At 35.2% G+C, this 14,698-nt stretch overlaps 1 protein-coding gene across 2 annotated transcripts in view; it reads left to right on the top strand.

Moving 5' to 3' along the window:
* The window catches only part of REV3L (REV3 like, DNA directed polymerase zeta catalytic subunit), a 255,690-nt gene that overhangs the window by 94,579 nt on the left and 146,413 nt on the right, over nt 1-14,698 (top strand). The gene's annotated exons all lie outside the window — the stretch shown is intronic.

Genomic DNA, 14,698 nt, shown 5'->3' with positions numbered 1-14,698 from the left:
TTTCATAATGGTTTTAGAAAGTTGCCCATTGGTACTGAGGTATGTGTTAATGGTGGCACTTGGAACCAAGTTTTACTGATTTGGAAACCAGTTCTCTACACAAATGAAAATTGGGAATGTTAGTAAACAAATAATCATAGAGAAACTTTCAAAGGAAATAGTAAGTTGTCTGTCTCCATGTTTCATTTGAGTGGTATGATTTGACTTTCAACAGAGAATATTTTAAAACACCCCCACTTTTCCAGGAATCAAATTTCTAGCCATTTTAACTTCTGAAACGACCAAGACCTAGAAGTTAGCAAAAATCTTTAAGCATAATAAAAATAATTGTAGCAAAGTACAAGCACATAACTAATTTTCTTCTTATTCAAAGAGCAAAAATTGTCCCTAGGAAAATAGTTAACATTTTTTTCTAACTAGGCAACATTCCCTTTACTTGAAATTCCTATTCTTTCTATATGACTACTGAAGTTTTATGTGCCAGAAAGAGATCTTTATTATTGAGCTAATTTTTAGTAATATGCAAAAAAAAGTTGCCATTTGCCAAAGAAAGGATCAATGGACGAGTTGGTATAATTTCATTGAAATGTGATAAAAGTTTTCCTTAGATGGCATAGGAGAAGTATTGGGTAGAAAGATGTCTCTCACCGATGTTTAAATCATACTGCGTATTTAGTCAGTAGTCTACTCTTAACATATTTTCCTGATTTCTTTATTTCTGTTAGTAGTACCTCCTCCATTCTTTGAGTCACTAGATCTCAAAACCTTGGAAATATCTCCAACTGCTCTCTCTTCCAACACCCTGTCTCTTACTCATATGGTATCTCTTTTTAAAATGTCTTTGATGTTCATCTTTCCCTTGTTTGGGCTCATATATCACTTCCTTCCTGGAATTATTACCACTGTAATAAACTTCTCCTAACTGGTTTGGCAACATTTGCCAGGTTAATTTTCCTAAAACATTGTTTTCACTGCATTCTATATTTGCTTAAAATTTTAAGTAGATCCCTATTTTCCACAGGATAAAATTCAAACTCAATTTTGCATTGATAGTCTGACATCATCTCTCCCCAACCTTACATACTTAACTTTACCTCCTGCCAAACTCCAATGCATTAGTTTTTAGTTTTGTTCACTGAAATAGAACACATTTTAACCATTCTTGCCTTCATTCTTTGACTTCCCTAAACACTTGTGACCCCACTACTTTTCTTCACAGATATAATTTTTTAACTATATTTTAAAACCCAATTCAAATCTGATTTCTTTCATGAAGCCCTCTCTAAACACAAAGAAACCCAGTCTTCATTAGAACCCCTGTAGCACTTTGAGTCTGTAATGCTCACTTGATAATTAGGATCATATACTGCTTTAACATCTCCTATAGTCACTTCAATTTAACAAGCATTTATTAAGTATCTACTATGTGTCCCCCATCTCTCACATTGCCAGAAACCTGGTTCAGGGCCTCATTACGTCATGTCTAGATTATTTTAGTAGCCTGCTGGATGGGCTCACTGCTTCAAGCCTCTCCCCACTCCAATCCATTGAAGGATGGCTTCACTTAGCTATCAAAATGATCTTCCTAAAATAAAATCTTATTATTTTCACTTCCTGCTCAGTATTATTCTTATCACTTACAGGATCAAATGTAAAATCCTCTGGCATTAAAAAGCATTTCATTACCTCCCTTCCCCCTCCACCTTTCCAATCTTTTCACACTGGAAATACTCTATGGTCAGTCATACTGGCCTCCTTGATGTGCCCCAAACAAGTCACTTCATCATCTGATTCCAAGCATTTTCATTTTCACTGTCTGCCGTCCCCTCTCCACAATCCCTCCCTCCAATTCTCTCCTTCCTAGATTCCCTGGCTTCAAGCCCCATCTAAAATCTTCTCTTCCATAAGAAGTCTTTTCCAATCTCCCTTAATAAGCTCGGGCCTTCTCTCAGATTGATCATCTCTAAATCATCCTGTATATAGCTTAATTGTTTGCAAGTTGTCTCCTTCTTTAGATTATGAGCTTCTTGAATGGGTGAGGAAGCTTGTGTGCTACTGAGGGATACAAAATGTACGAGGATAAGGAATATAAGATAAACATTAAACTTTAAAAAAAGAGTAATTTATTAAGTTAATTAAACAGGAAAAGGCTCTTATAGGAGGGAGCACTTGAGCTGGACCTTGAAATAAACAAGGGGTTCTAGAAACAGAAATGAAGAGTGAAAACATTCTAGGCATTAGGAGCAGCTTGAGGCAGTAAGGCTAGAGATAAAATATCCTTTGCTGGACAGAACAGATGGGCTTGTTGTTAAGTCAGTTTTTCAGTTGTGTCTGACTCTTTGTGAAAATGATTTGCCATTTTCTTCTCCAGCTCATTTTACAAATGAGGAGACTGAGGCAGATGGGTTAAGTAACTTGTCCAGGGTCATACAGTATTAAGTGTTTGAGTTCAAATTTGTTTTAAGTGTTTAAGTGTTCAAATTCAAATTTGAATTCAGTAAGGTAAGCCTTCCTGACAGCAGACCCAGCAATTTATCCACAAATGGGCTAGCTGTATTTAATTGCAGTATTCCTGAGGTTAAGGAAAGTTAAGTTGGAGGCTTTTGTGTAGAAAGAATTTAAATGCTAAACAGTTGAATTTAAATATGCCAAGAAGCAATAGAGAACTATTGGAGGTTCTTGAGAAAGAGTAACACAGTCTGTGACCTGTGTTTTAGGAATATCATTTGACTATTGTAGAAAGGAAAGACTTGAGGCAGGAAACAAACTGGCATTTCTTAAACATCCACGGTGCCAGACACTGCTAGGTGTTTTACAAATATTACCTTTTTATGATTCTAACAAAAATCCTGTGAAATAGGTGCTATCATTATCCCCATTTTACAGTTGAGGAAACTGAGGTTGTACAATTAAGTAATTTGGGAAGAAACACTTCCAAAGTATAAATTAGAATGTCTGATGGTCAGTAAACATTTATTAGGTGCCTGTGTATCAAGCACTGTGCTAAGTGCTGAGGCTGCAAGTACAGAAAAAGACAACTCTTCCTTTTAAGGAGCTTACTGTCTTAAGGAGGGGGAGCACCCAAGGAAACGGAAAGGGGAGGGGAAGGGAAAGGGGTATGGTAAGCTCAGTCAGAGAAGTCCCAAAATAGTAAAATCAGGTGAAATAACATACCCATATTGTCCCTGGAGTTTTCTTGCAAAAATACTAGAATGGTTTGCCATTTCCTTCCCCAGTGGATTAAGATAAACAGAGGTTAAGTGACTTGCCAGGAGTCAATCACACCTTATACAAGTGCCTGAGGACATATTTGAACTAAAGTCTTCCTGACTCTAGGCCTAGCATTCTAACCTGAGCCACCTAGCTGCCATCCTATATAGTAGGTGCTAATAAACATTCTTGGATAATGACAGTTTGCACTCAGTAAATGTCTTTTGCACTTTAAAAATTAATTAAAATGTATTTAAATTATATTTATATATAATAATTTAAAATTAACCTATTTGTTTGCAAATTTTGTTTTCATATAAAAAGCTTCATTGTTTTATGCTGCATCTATACATAACTTATATTTTTAACCTATAAATATATATAGAGAGAGTGGGACTGTCTCTGTGCATAGACTTTTCCACTTAAATCTCCTTAACGCACAAGTGTCTTTGTGCACACTCATCTATCATAGATGAAAATGCACAAAAACAGTCGTCATCCTCGGTTACCGAGAGACTACTACTATATATAAATATAGATTTGTAGCAGATATAATAACTACATGGTCTAGAACAGTGATGGCAAACCTATTGTATGGGTGCCAAAGATGGCACACAGAACATTCTCTGTGGACCCTTGGCCACCCTCCCTTCCCACCCCAGAGTTCCTTACTAGAAAGGCAGAAGGACTGGGGCAGAGCTGCTCCCCTCCCCCTCTCCACCACACCTGATGACATTTTTTTCCCATCAGCTGCCCCTCTTCCCAGAAGCCCAATGGGAGAACTTCCTCTTTTCCCTCTGTGGGATAAGGGAGATGGGGCTTGCCTGGTACTGGGGTTGGGTGTTGGGGACACAGCCCTTGATGGGGGGGGGGCATTGCTGTTCTAGAACAAATTCACCCCTAGACTAAAGTTGATTGAAATAATATATTTTTAATAAGGTGCCTTAATCTACATAAGCAAATCTCTGATCTGTTGTGATTTGGAAAGGATTGACTTCACAAGTGTCCTGTTAGAAAGGAGTTTAAAAAAAGACCAAGTACTAAGCTACATTTTGTTACATAGGAACAAGTGCTAGTTACATTATTATATACTAAAAGTCACTTTAGGAGATCAGCTAGGAACCAAAAATCACCGAATTTCATCTCCTAAGCTTAGGAATTGCTCTTAAATCACAGAATCAAATCAAATAAACAATTTATTAAGAACCTACTTTGTATCTAGCACTTTTAGGAAATGCAGTGTAGAAGAGACAATTCCAGAATCATTAAAGTTTCCAAATAAAAACCATTTAATAACCTAAACATGAAATTTAGAACTCTTCTTTTTTTAAAAATATTTGTTTTGTTTTTCCATGGTTACATGATTTATATTTTTTCCCTCCCCCTCCCTGAGCTGACAAGCAATTCCATTGGGTTATACATGTATCATTGTTCAAAACCTATTTCCATATTATTAGTATTTTCAGTAGAGTGATCAAAACCCCAGTCATATCCCCATCAAACCATGTGATTGGTACATGTTTTTCTTCTGCATTTCTATTCCCACAGTTCTTTCTCTGGATGTGAATAGCATTCTTTCTCTTAAGTTCCTCAGTGTTGTCCTGGATCAAGAACACTCTTTTTAACTCTTAGATCTTAATGTCCTTGTACTATATTTACAACTTATTTTTACTTGTAAATTAACTTAATATAGACAATGGTAGACGTTTCTTCAGAGATTTTCTAGCCAGATTTTTTCTTGTTTTAAAAAATGATTGAGTAATTTTAACTTGATGAATTGTTAATATCATTGACTAAAGTAATTTTTTTAAAATGCTAGCAAAGTATTGATTTTAAACTAATGGGATCCTTTTAAAAACCTTAAAATACTACAAAAATCATTCAAGTTGTTATTCAGGTTTAAAGATGAGAATCCTAGGAGACCTTTATAAAGAAAGATTCTAATTTTTGGTATGGTTTAGTAAACATTTTTCTTAGAAATTTTACTTGAAAACATTGTCAAAAGTTTTCATTTTTTCCAAGATAGATTTTTCCTATCTAAGATAGGAGAGACAAATATGACAATATATGTTTAAATACTTTCCTTTGTGGGCTTCCCAGCAGCATATAATTTGAAAACTTTGTACTACTATGAACATTTGGAGAAATATTGATTTCCTTTCTGTAACCATAAAACAAAGTCACTTATTTCAAATTCAATTGAATTATGAACTTTGGAAAACTTCACTTATTTGTTAGATGTTTGATTTATTACAATTAAAGGATTTGCCAATTGTTTTGCTACTCCTTTGGTTGGAAATTTTGTCCCTTTTGCCTCCTTCCACTCTTGCTTTCTCTTCCATTCTGAGATTCTATGTCAGCTTATTTTTCAAAAAGATTCTACCAGTTTTCAATTCCACTAGTAAGTATTGAGTCTACCTATTTGTCCATATCCCTGATAACATTTGTAGTTGAAATGCTTTACCATTTTTGTCTGCAGGTTTATAAAACGTTAAGCATCTATATTAATTTGGTTCTTTTTCTTTGATGTCTATTCTAGTCCACTGGTCTATTTTTCTTTTTCTAATGCCAGATTATTTTAGTGAGAACTATTTTAGATAATATTTTAAATTCGGGAGTGGCAGAGGCTTATTTTTTACCAGTTTTGATAGGATTCCAGTTTTTTTCTACATAAATCTCATTATGATTTTATCTAGTTCCTTAATAAAACTTTACCAGGGGTAGCTGGGTAGCTCAGTGGATTGAGAGCCAGGCCTGGAGACAGGAGGTCTTAGGTTCAAATCTGGACTGAGACACTTCCCAGCTATATGACCCTGGGCAAGCCACTTAACCCCCAAAGCCTAGCCCTTACTACTCTTCTGCCTTGGAAGCAATACACAATATTGATTCTAAGATGGAAGGTAAGGGTTTTTGTTTTTTTTTAAATAAAACTTTTACATTATAATTTTTATTTTTAAAAACTTTTAATAAAAAACATAATTTTAATTTCCTATTCCAGTCCTTTTTGTATATTTAAAAACACAAACATCTATATTCTTTTTTGTAGTTAGTTTTCTTTTTCTTATTCTCCCTTCTTTGTACTACCTAACAGTATCTTTCTCTAGTTCTTTGTATTTTTCATATTTACATATTTCATAGATCTCTAAACTCATCACAACCAAGTCATATATATTCTCATCTTTTTTTAAAGTTTATTTAATTAATTATTTTAGAATATTTTTCCGTGGTTACATGATCCTTTCCCTCTCCTCCTTCCACCAATGACCTGTAGCCAATGAGCAATTCCACTGGGTTTTACATGTATCACTGATAAAGGCCTATTTGTAATAGAGAGATTATTTAGAGTCTACATCCCCAATCATGTCTTCATCGAACCATGTGATGAAGCATTTGTTTTTCTTCGGTGTTTCTACTCTCACAGTGCTTTCTCTGGGTGTGGATAGCATACATTCTTAAAAAGTCCCCCAGAATTGTCCTGGATCATTGCAGTCCTGCTAGTAGAGAAATTCATTACATTTGATTGTGCCACAGTGTATCAGTCTCTGTGTACAATGTTCTCCTGGTTCTGCTCCTTTCCTTCTGCATCAATTCCTGGAGGTTGTTTCGGTTCACATGGAATTCTTCCACTTTATTATTACTTTTAGCACAATAGTATTCACCAATAGATACCATATTTTCCAATTTTTTGCTACCACAAAGAGTTTGGCTATAAATATTTTTGTACACATATTTTTCCCTATTATCTCTTTGGTATACAAACCCAGCAGTGGTATGACTGGATCAAAGGGCAGTCAGTCTTTTAAAACCCTTTGGACATAGTTCCAAATTGTCATACAGAATGGTTGGATCAATTCACAACTCCACCAGCAATGCATTAAGTGTACCAATTTTGCCACATCCCCTCCAACATTTATTACTTTCCTTGCTATCATTTTAGCCAATCTGTTAGGTGTGAGGTGGTACTTCAGAGTTGTTTTGATTTGCATTTCTCTGATTACAAGAGCTTTAGAACACTTTTTCATGTGCTGAGAGATAGCTTTGATTTCTTTATCTGAAAACTGCCTATTCATGTTCCTTGCCCATTTAAGAATTGGGGAGTGGCTTGATTTTTTTGTAAAATTGATTTAGCTCCTTATAAATTTGAGTAATTAGACCCTTATCAGAGGTTTTTGTTATAAAGATTTTTCCCCCAATTTGTTGTTTCCCTTCTGATTCTAGTTGCATTAGGATTTTTTTTTTGTATAAAACCTTTTTAATTTAATGTACTCAAAATTATTCATTTTACATTTTGTAATATTCTCTATCTCTTGCTTGGTCTTAAAATCTTTACTTTCCCGTAGCTGACAGGTGTACTATTCTATGTTCATCTAATTTACTTATATTTTCCTTCTTTATAATTAAGTCATTCAACCATTCTGAATTTATCTTGGCGTGTAGGGTGTGAGATGTTGATCTAAACCTAATCTCTCCCATACTGTTTTCCAATTTCCCCACCAGTTTTTGTCAAATAGTGGGTTTTTTTGTTCCAAAAGCTGGGATCTTTGGGTTTATTGTATACTATCTTTCTGAGGTCATTTACCCCAAGTCTACTCCATTGATCCTCCCTTCTGTCTCTTAACCAGTACCATATTGTTTCGATGACCATTGTACAGTTTAAGGTCCAGTATTGCTAGGCCCCCATTCTTCACATTTTTTTCATTAGTTACCTTGATATTCTTAATCTTTTGTTCAAATGAACTTTGTTATAATTTTTTCTAATACAGTAAAAAAGTTTTTTGGTAGTTTGATAGGTATGGCACTAAATAAGTAAATTATTTGGGTAGGATTGTAATTTTTATTATGTTAGCTCATCCTACCCATGAGCAGTGAGTGTTTTTCCAGTTATTTAGATCTAGTTTTAATTGTGTGGAAAGTGTTTTATAGTTGTGTTTATATAGTTCCTGTGTTTGTCTTGATAAATAGATTCCTAAATATTTTATATTGTCTAGTGTGATTTTAAATGTAATTTCTCTAACTCCTGCTGCTGAGTTGTGTTGGAAATATATAGATATGCTGATGACTTATGTGGGTTTATTTTGTATCCTGCAACTTTGCTAAAGTTGTTGATTATTTTGATTAGCTTTTTTGTTGATTATCTAGGATTCTTTAAGTAGACCATCATATCATCCGCAAAGAGTGATAGCTTGGGGGTCCTCCTTGCCTATTTTGATGCCTTCAATTTCTTTTTCCTCTCTAATTGCTACTGCTAGTGTTTCTAGTACAATGTTAAATAATAAAGGTGATACCAAGGAAAAGCAACTGCCTGACTACAATGGCTGAGGGGACATGACAGAGGAAAGACTCGGAGCGAACACTCTGATGCAAATACTAACAACATGGCAATGGGTTCAAGTCAAGAACACATATGATACCAGTGGAATCACACGTCGGCCACGGAGGGGTGGGAGGGAGGAAAAGAAAATGATCTTTGTCTTTAATGAAAAATGCATGGAAATGATCAAATAAAATACTATAAAATAAAAAAAAAAACAAAAAAAGGGGGGAGGGCTGCTTATAGGTAGCTAATATTAGTACAATGTGTGTGCAGCAGGGTCCCTGTTCTTTCTGAGATCTTGCTGTAAAGTAGCGCGATTTCTCAGCGGCTAAAGTCATCGGAAATATGTATTTTCCGATGGCTTTAGGCAACCCCTGTGTTTTGGTCATTTGACCCCCACCAGGGTCATGACCCACAGGTTGAGAACCGCTGCTCTAAATGGTCTATATTCTATTCATCCTTCCTGTAACTCCAACATTATATTATTAAAGCACAAAAGTTCATGTCATTCCCCTTTTCAAGAAGTTTCAGGGATTCCCAATTGCTTCTAACACAAAATATAAACTTTGTCTTCAGCCAAATTAAAAAAAAATAATAATAATAATAATAAAGGTGATAATGGGCATCCTTGGCTTCATTCCTGATCTTATTGGGAAGGCTTGTAATGTATCCCCATTGCAATGGTTTTAAATGTTTATTATTTTTAGTAGGGCCCATCTATTCCTATACTTTCTAGTGTTTTCAATAGGAATGGGTACTGTATTTTGTCAAAGGCTTTTTCTGCATCTATTGAGATAATCATGTGATTTCTGTTGGTTTGGTTGTTGATATGGTCAGTTAAGTGGATAGTTTTCCTAATATTAAACCATCCTTGCATTCCTGGTATGAATCTCACCCGATAATAGTGAATCATCCTCATGATGACTTGCTGGAGTCTTTTTGCTAATATTCTATTTAAGATTTTTACATCTATGTTCATTAAGGAGATTGGTCTTTAGTTTTCTTTCTCTGTTTTTAGTCTGCCTGGCATTGGAATCAATACTTTATTTATGTCATCAAGTTCCTTGATGGCTTGTTCAATTTCTTTTTTCTGAGATGTAATTGTTAAAGTATTCTATTTCCTCTTCTGTTCATCTAGGCAACTTATATTTTTGTAAATATTCATTTATTTCACCTAAATTGTCATATTTATTGCCATATAATTGGGCAGAATAGTTCTTAATTTCCTTAATTTCCTCTTCATTAGAGGTGAGGTCTCCCTTTTCATTTTTGATACCATTAATTTGGTTTTCTTTCTTTTTTTTATTAGATTAACAAGTACTTTATCTATTTTATTTGTTTTTTCAAACTACCAGCTTCTAGTCTTATTTGTTAATTCAATAGTTCTTTTGCTTTCAATTTTATTAATTTCTCCTTTGATTTTTATGATTTCCAATTTAGTATTTATTTGGAGATTTTTAATTTGTTCTCTTTCTAGTTTTTTAAGTTGCATGCCCAATTCATTGACCTCTTCCCTCTCTAATTTGTTGATATATACACTCAGGGATGTAAAATTTCCCCTTAGTACTGCTTTGGCTGCATCCCATAGATTTTGATAAGCTGTTCCTCAGTGTCATTCTCTTCAATGAAATCAGTAATTATCTCTTTGATTTGCACTTTGACCAACCAGTTTTAAAGAATTAGATTATTTAATTTTCAATTAGTTTTAAATCTGCCTTTCCACAGTACTTGATTTTTATTGCATTATGGTCTGCAAAAAAAATGCATTTATTATTTCTCCTTTCCTACATTTTCTTGAAATGTTTTCATGATCTAGTATATGGTTAATCTTTGTATATGTACCATGTGCTGCTGAAAAGAAGGTGTATTCCTTTTTATACCTATTTATTTTTCTCCAAATATCTATTAGTTTTAATTTTTCAAGAATTTCATTGATTTCCCTTACTTCTTTCTTATTTTTTGGTTCAATTTATCTAGTTCTGATAAAGGAAGGTTATAGTCCCCCACTAGTGTGGCTTTACTATCTATTTCCTCCTTAAGCTCCTTTAGTTTCTCCTTTAGAAATATGACTACTGTGCCATTTGGTGCATATATGTTGAGTATTAATATTTCTTCATTATTTATACTGCCTTTCATCAAGATGTAATTACCTTATCGCTTTTAATGAGATCTATTTTGGGGGCAGCTGGGTGGCTCAGTGGATTGAGAGTCAGGCCTTAGAGCCGGGAGGTCTTAGGTTCAAATCTGACCTCAGACACTCCCCAGCTGTGTAACCCTGGACAAGTCACTTGACCCCCCCATTGCCTAGCCCTTACCACTCTTCTGCCTTGGAAACAATATATAGTATTGACTCCAAGACGGAATGTAAGGGTTTTAAATAATAATAAGAAGAAGAAGAAGAAGAAGATCTATTTTTGCTTTAGCTTTGTCTGAGATCCTAATTGCTACTCTTGCCTTCTTTGTCTCAGTTGCAGCCCAGTAAATTCTGCTCCACCTTCTTCCTTTTACCCTGTGTATATCTATCTACCTGCCTCAAGTGTGTTTCTTGTAGACAACATATGGTAGGATTCTGATTTTTAATCCATTCTGCTATCCACTTCTTTTTTATTGGTGAGTTCTTCCCATTAACATTCACAGTTATGATTAATGTCTGTGTATTTCCCTCCCATTTGACTTCCTTCTTAGGTTCTACCTTTTCTCTCATCTCTCTTACCCTCCCCCTCTTACTTTTCACTTTTATTCAGTTTTCCCCTCTTTCCCCTCCCTAATGTTACCCCCCCCTTCCCAGCACCTTCCCTCTTACTATAGTGCCTTTTAAACTACCCCCCACCCGCTCCCTTACTTATATTGCTTCCCTCCCCACAATTTCATTTATTGCGCTTCTACTTCTTTATAGGGCAAGATACAATTCTCTGCCCCAATGATTGTTCTTCCCTCTCTGAGTCAATTTCAGTGCATATGAGAATTAAGTATTACCTGTCTCCAACCTCTTTCACCCTTCCATTGTATTGGTCTTCTCTCCCCCTCTCCCCATGTGCTTCTTTATGAAATATAAATTTACCCCATTTTGTCTCTTTTCCCATTTCTCTTGGAAGCTATGTTCTCTAGTGCAAGGAACATTGGCTCTGAAGTAGGGATACTTCAATTCAGATTCCAACTCTGATACCTACCTTTTGTGACCCCAGGCAAGTCATTTAAACTTGATTGGATTAAGCTTCCTCATCTTCCCTTCCAATTCCTTATATATGATCCAGTTACCCTAATTCAAGCTTCTTGCCTAGAAAATTATAATAACATTCTAACTGATTCCTCTTTTGCTTTCTCTTCCACTTTCATCTTGCTGTTATTAATTTTCTCACTATGGATTAATTCATCAACTTCTAAAAAAAGAAAAGAAAGTCTTTTCTTTCCTGTAGCTAAGTGTGTCAGCTTCTTTGGGGTCAAATTGTTGGTGCCTTGCTCACAAGGATCATATGTATCTCTGATGAAATTTCAAAAGAACATTAAAATAGAACTCCACTCAGTTTTGGTAATCCTAGTCAGGGCTGAAGTGTACCATTTGGTAATTTGGTGAGCACAAATTCATGTAGCATTTTATGTCTACCTGACTACTGTAACATTTAAATTATATCTCTAATAATAAAAATGTTATATTTATGAGGTTTATTAAGGATTGTTAGAAATCAAGGAATAAAGAAGATACAAAATAATAACTCATGTGCCCATGACTGATTAGCCAATTCAGAACCCCTGCACTTAGTTTACTTACTGCATCATTGCAATGGAATGGAAGAGAGAGAGGGAGGCATTACTGCCAGTTAAATACCAATTGTGATCTTGCCAACCTGGGGACTCAGGTGAGATTATAGGGAATTCTGGGAAACATCAAGGACTTCTGGGGATTGAAGTCTGGGGTTCAAAATCTCCATTTTTACACCACCAAACCATTATTTTAGCCCTTCACAGTCATCTTCCCTGCCATCCTGTATCCCATATCATTTGTTTTGCTCTGACTTTTAACCATATAGGTAGTGCCATTGCTTCCAGATAGGTTATGTCAGTCAGTGCCCCTGTGGCAAGTAGTAATCATTTAATAAATGTTTTTCATTTATTCATTGTGTATTTGAGATCTTTCTTTGTGAAGGATTTTTAAATTTCTATACTTTGTGGGCAGCACTAGCATGGTGGGTTTGTACCTGAAATTAAAAAATCTAAATGACTTCTTAATTTTCTTCTCAGGTATAAAATATAAATATTGTATATGGTATTAAAAGTGGAAACTGAAACTATTCAAAGAGCAGCACAAATTATAATTCTACCGAAGTGTGTCAAGATTGGCAGTTCAATTCATGGATACAGTGCTGATTAAGTCTCTGGTGTATGACATGCTTTCTCAAATGCTTTTATTTATGAAATGATATCCATGCACCCATTAATGCTTTCTTACACGACCATATAAAATGAAGCAAAATATAACTTTTTTTTTTTTGCCATCCTGTGGTAGAGACCCCTTGATAATTCTGGACTTGTTCTTTGTGTTGTTGCATGTTCTTTACTCTAATTACTTTCTTACAACTTCATAAGGAACAAGTATCCTTCAATTTAATAATCCTTCAACCTGATTGAGATTTAGACATTCAGAAGTTCAGTAAGGAAAATTTACAATAATATTTAGAATCTGGATGACCATTTGTTGAGTGTGTCGTAGAGAATAATCATTTGTATATGAATTGAGCTAGGTGACCACTGTGGTACATTCCAAATCTTAAAATCTGTGTTTCTTTTATTTATATTTTAAAATGACCCTCATGGGGTTCCTAAGCTTCTTACTATGTTATGAAATACATAATTACTACATATAACTACTATGAACTAATTCACTTTGTATTTATATTTATTTCACTGCTATATAATTGAAAATCTGTTATCCTTAGAAAGAACTACATTTCCGGGGAGCCCACTGACTTCCTGTCATTGTGTACTTCCTGTAGGCGGGGATTTGGAGAGTCCCACCTCTTTACTTCCTGTCCTGAGCTTGATGGTAGTAAGGTGGGCATTTGAACTGGCTGATCAGCCATGAGCACCTGGTCTTTATTTTGTATCTTCTTTATTCCTTGATTTCTAATAATCATTAATAAACCTTCTAAAATATATTTTTATTATTGACATTAATTTTAACTTTTACAGTTTTGGCAACCATGAAGGGATGAGAAAAACTCTCAATTTTTTTAAGATAGCCTAGATAAATTTTTAAGCCACATTTCTGCTGCCAAAGCTTTTTGCCCACCCCCATCTACCCTCACAAATTCCGAGAGAACTGTGAAGCTGCTACCTTACTTCTTCAGTCCCTACTTTTTTCCTGGTTGCCCTCCCTACAGGCCTGGCTGTTTTCAGTTTGAGGACTCTTGCCCATATGCTTGAGTCCATGTTTGTGTTCTTCATTCTTCACTGCTTCCTGCTTCTGCTCCAGCTTTGGCCTCAGCCCCAACATCGTACCTGCTGATTGCTGCCACCAAGAAGCTAGGAGTCCTTGGAGCCACTCCTCAGGGCATATGGTAAAAAACCGGGGTGTCTTTTTCCTTAAGCAAAGATTAACGTCCTAGCTCCCTCTGGGGAAACTGGCATTTTACCTCCGAGGAGACAGGGAGATTTTACTCTTCCAAACAGGAAGTTGATTACAAGCATGGCATACTCTATGAAAGAGCAGTACCTTGCCTATTTCAAACAGTTTCTACCATTCATAAGTGCATTGATCCTTCTACTTATCTTGCCCTGAGATTCAGGGGAGAAATTCATCTCCCTGCAACAACCCTTTGCATTTGGGCCTGCCCAGTTTGAGATTCCTCAAACCCATGTTCTCTCCTCACTATGGGAAATTCCACAGTACTGACAAAAGGGATCTGAACAGATAGAAGAAGAAACTTTAGTCTGGAGGTGAAATTTTAAGCTTTTTCAGACTCCATTTTGTTTATGAATATCTGTATCTTATTGTATTTTGCTTACTGTTTTGTTTAAGATTTAATTTTGTTTCAAGTTCATATAGTAATGTATTCAATGCTATCCTGTTATACTGAATCAGTTTAATCTACTGTGTTTTAACTACTAGTTATATTTTGTCACCTTTCCCCTATAACTGTACTGAACAAACATTGAATAAGTCCATATAAAAAGGGC

The sequence above is a fragment of the Monodelphis domestica genome, chromosome 2 (assembly GCF_027887165.1).
Source record: "Monodelphis domestica isolate mMonDom1 chromosome 2, mMonDom1.pri, whole genome shotgun sequence".
Lineage (NCBI taxonomy): Eukaryota > Metazoa > Chordata > Mammalia > Didelphimorphia > Didelphidae > Monodelphis > Monodelphis domestica.
Note: the sequence above shows the minus strand (reverse complement) of the source record. Positions and strands in the feature narration are given on the sequence as shown.